Here is a 4,318-nt window from a genome sequence, read left to right as displayed (position 1 = left end):
TTTTAGTAGAGACGGGGTTTCACCATGTTGACCAGGATGGTCTCGATCTCTTGACCTCGTGATCCACCCGCCTCTGCCTCCCGAAGTGCTGGGATTACAGGCTTGAGCCACCGTGCCCAGCCTCAGCTCCCTGATTCTTTTATGCTATAGGGATTAAAGTCTATTAATTTTTTCCCTCTTCTTTTTCATTGTGGTAAAACATATGGAACATAAAATTTGCCATCTTAGCATTTTTAAGTGTACAATTAAGTGGCATTAATGACTTTCACACTGTTGTGCTACCATCACTACAATCCGTTTTCAAAACTGTTTCATTACCCCAAACAGAAAGTCTGTACCCATTAAACATTAACTCCCTGTTCTGTCCACTCAGCTCTTGGTAACCACTATTCTCCTTTCTCTCTGTATAAGTCTGACTACCCTAGATACCTCATGGAAGTGGAATCATATAATATTTGTCCTTTTGTGACTGGCTTATTTCACTTAACATAATGTTTTCAAGGTTCATCCATGTTGTAGCATCTATCACAGCTTAAATTTTTTGTATAGTTGAGTAATCTTACATGGTTTTACCACATTTTTTAACCATCCGTTCATCTATTTGATGCACACTTCGGCAGTTTCCACCTTTTGTCTATTGTGAATAATGCTGCCATGAACATTGGCATCCAAGTTTCTGTTTGTGTTCCTGTTTTAGTTCTTTTGGGTTATAACTAGAAATGGAATTGTTAGGTAATATGGTAATTCTGTGATTAGCTTTCTGAGGAACTATCAAACTATTTTTTCATAGCTGTGCTATTTTACGTCTTTACCAGGAACATGTGATGGTTGTAGTATCTTCATCCTCAGGAACACTTATTACTTTTCCATTAAAAAAAGTTCTTGTTACTGCCATCTCGATAGGTATGAAGTAAAACAACAATTTCATTGTGGTTTTGATTTGTATTTCCTTAATGACTAGTGAGGCTAAGTATCTTTTCATGTGCTTATTGGCCATTTGTCTGTCTTTGGAAAAATGTCTGTTGAAGCCCTTTGCCTGGTTTTCAATGGTTGTCTTTTTTCGTTGTTGAAAAAACCTGCTGATCCTTGACTCTGCTTTTTTTTGTCTGCATGTGTTTGTTTTATCCTATGCTTCTTTCCCAAGTAGATTGTTAGCACTTACCAATGTAAAAATTCTGGCACACTATAAAGAGAAAATATAGGCTTTTGTTTTCTTAATAAGGTTTCTTCCTTTCTTTTTTAAAATACAGCTTTATTTAGGTGTTGATAGAGCTTGGGTATTTGTCTCTTCAGAGCCTCATGTTGAAATGTGACCTCCAGTGTTTGAGGTGGGCCTAATGCGAGATGTTTGGGTCATGTAGGGGGGATCCTTCATGAATGGCTTTGTGCTGTCTTCATGGTAATGAGTGAGTACTCACTCTGAGTCCATGTGAGATCTGGTTGTTTAAAAAGAGTGTGGCACCTCCCCACTCTCTTGCTCTCTCTTTTGCCATTGAGACACAGATTCCCCCTTCACCTTCTGCCCTGATTATAAGCTTCTGGAGGCCCTTATCAGAAGCAGAAGTTGGCACCATGCTTCCTGTACAGCCTGCAGAACTGTAAGCCAAAATAAACCTCTTTTCCTTATAAATTACCGAGTCTCAGGTATTCTTTAATAGCAATGCAAATAGACTAATACAGATATAATTTAAATACCATACAGTCTACTTACTACAACTCAGTGGTTTTTAGTATATTCACAGAATTGTGCAACGATCTCCACAATCAATTTTGGAACATTTTCATGATACTAAAAAGAAATGTTTTATCAGTAATTTATTTCTTATTGCTGAAATAACAGTTTTCTCTTGCTGCTGAAACAAATTACCACAAATCTAATTGCTTAAAATAACACAAATGAATTATCTTACAGTTCTGTAGTCAGAAGTCCAACACAGATCTAACTAAAATCAAGGTTTTGGTAAGGCTACATTCATTTCTGGAGATTTTAGGGGGAAATCTGTTCCCTGGCCTTTTCTAGCTTCTGCATGTCACCACATTCCTTGGCTCATGGCCTCCTTCTTCCATCTTTCCAGTCAGGGATGCACGTTTGAGTTCTCATGTTTCCTTCTGTTTGGTTCTCTGTGGCCAGGACTTGTTTGATTAGATTAGGCCCACCTGGGTAATCCAGGATCATCTCTCCATTTCAAGGTCCTGGTCCTTAATCACATCTGCAAAGTCCTTTTTACTACGTAACAATACATTCACAGATTCTGGGGATTATGGTGTGGATATCTTTGGTAGCCATTATTTTGCCTGCCACACTGAATAATCTGTTGTTTTAATATATCACATTTTATTTATCCATTCATTAGTTAATGGTCATTTGGGTTGTTTCCACTTTTTGTCTATTATGAATAATGCTTATGAATGTTTTTGTACAAATTCTTTTTTTTAAAGAGTTGACCATTTTATTTTCACATTTCCCAATACAAATGAAAACTGCATCTTTTTTGCCGCACCTCTCCCCTCCAAAACTATTCTCTTTGATCAGACAGGGGAGCAAGTCTTCCTTATGCTATTTAGAAAAGCCAGCATCACAGCAGCATGATCTCCTGTTGAAGCAGAACCGGTAATATAAAACTGATAGAATGAGGCCTCCCCTCTATCCTTATCTGTCTGGTCGAGTCATTCCAGGCCGAGTGGGCACCATCATGGGACAGGCAGGAGTCTCATCATTGGGGGCCCAGGCATCATTGGCATGTGGCCTCCCATGAGTGGCCTCATTCCCAGAGCAGGTCCCACTGGCATCATCCCAGGAGGAGGAGGGCCCCCCGTATGGGGTGCTGGCATCATACCAGGGCGAGGAGGACCCGGAAGACTTGGAGGTGGTATCATCGCCCCTGCAGGAGGAGGAGCAGAGAATGGAGTAGGAGGTATCTTTCCTTGTTGAAATGCAGCCGTTGTTTTGTCTATCAGGCTCTAAGCCTGCTCTTCCATCCATTTCTGATAGTAGTCTTTCACATTCTCTTTGTGTGTCCTACCACTGCAGTGTGTCTTTCTCACAGATGGAGAGTCATGGGTGAGGTATGTATCGCAGTAGTCACAATAAAACTCGGGCATGTTGCTCCACAAGCTGTTGGCCACTCTGTTCTGTGACGCCCGGAAAAATCTGTTTACAAATTTTTGTGTGGATATGTTTTCATTTATCTGTCTCTCTTTTTTTTTTTTGAGATAAAAAGTCTTACCCTGTTGCCTAGGCTAGGGTGTGGTGGCACCATCATGGCTCACTGCAGCCTCCACCTCCTGGGCTCAAGTGATCCTCCTCCCTTTGTCTTCTAAGCAGCTAGGACCACAGGCGTGTGCCATCATACCTGGCCAATTTTTAAATTTTTTTATAGAGATGGGGTCTGCCTATGTTGCCCAGGCTGGTCTCTAACTCCTGAGCTCAAGCCATCCTCTCCTCAACCTCCTGAAGTGTTGAGATTACAGATGTGAGCCACCATACTTGGCCGTGTTTTTATTTCTCTTGGGTATATTCTGAGGAGTAGAATTGCTGGATCATATGGTAATTCTATGTTTAGCCTCTTAAGGAATTAAAAAACTCTTTTCCAAGATGACTGTACCACTTTCATTCTTACCATCAATGTATGAAGGTTTTAATTTCTCCATATTCCTACCAACACTTACGGTCTTTTTGATTATGGCCATACTAGTGGGTGAAGTAGTACCTCATTGTGGTTTTGATTTGCATTTCTCTGATAGCTGATATGGAGCACTTTTATGTATGCTTATTGCTCATTTGTGTATCTCTTTGGAGAACTTTTTTTTTTTTGAGACAAAGTCTCGCACTGTCACCCAGGCTGGAGTAAGCCATTGTGCCCAGCCAAGATTGATTGATTGATTGATTGATTTTTGAGATGGAGTCTTGCTCTGTCACCCAGGCTGGAGTACAGTGGCATGATCCTGGCTCATTGCAACCTCTGCCTCCCAGGTTCAAGCAATTATTCTGCCTCAGCCTCCAGAGTAGCTGGGACTAAAGGTGCCCACTGCCATGCCTAGCTAATTTTTGTATTTTTAGTAGATACAGGGTTTCACCATGTTGACCAGGCTGGTCTTAAACTCCTGACCTCAAGGCCGGGCGCGGTGGCTCAAGCCTGTAATCCCAGCACTTTGGGAGGCCGAGGCGGGTGGATCACGAGGCCAAGAGATCGAGACCATCCTGGTCAATATGGTGAAACCCCGTCTCTACTAAAAATACAAAAAATTAGCTGGGCATGGTGGTGCGTGCCTGTAATCCCAGCTACTCAGGAGGCTGAGGCAGGAGAATTGCCTGAAC

General features: G+C 41.5%; 1 protein-coding gene and 1 pseudogene across 8 annotated transcripts in view; one reads left to right on the top strand and one right to left on the bottom strand.

The window, feature by feature from the left end:
* The window catches only part of RAD54B (RAD54 homolog B), a 111,041-nt gene that overhangs the window by 7,962 nt on the left and 98,761 nt on the right, over positions 1-4,318 (top strand). The window contains exon 2 of one of the 8 annotated variants that reach the window (XM_017538114.2): positions 1,504-1,598. The exons of the other annotated variants lie outside the window; for them this stretch is intronic. The gene's annotated coding sequence lies outside the window, so the exon portion shown is untranslated. The remainder of the gene's footprint in view (positions 1-1,503; positions 1,599-4,318) is intronic. 8 annotated transcript variants of the gene reach the window in all.
* Positions 2,595-3,139, bottom strand: LOC108310909 (annotated as a pseudogene).

This window comes from Cebus imitator, unplaced genomic scaffold, assembly GCF_001604975.1.
Source record: "Cebus imitator isolate Cc_AM_T3 unplaced genomic scaffold, Cebus_imitator-1.0 Scaffold109, whole genome shotgun sequence".
NCBI lineage: Eukaryota > Metazoa > Chordata > Mammalia > Primates > Cebidae > Cebus > Cebus imitator.
This window is presented reverse-complemented; position numbering and strand designations above follow the sequence as displayed.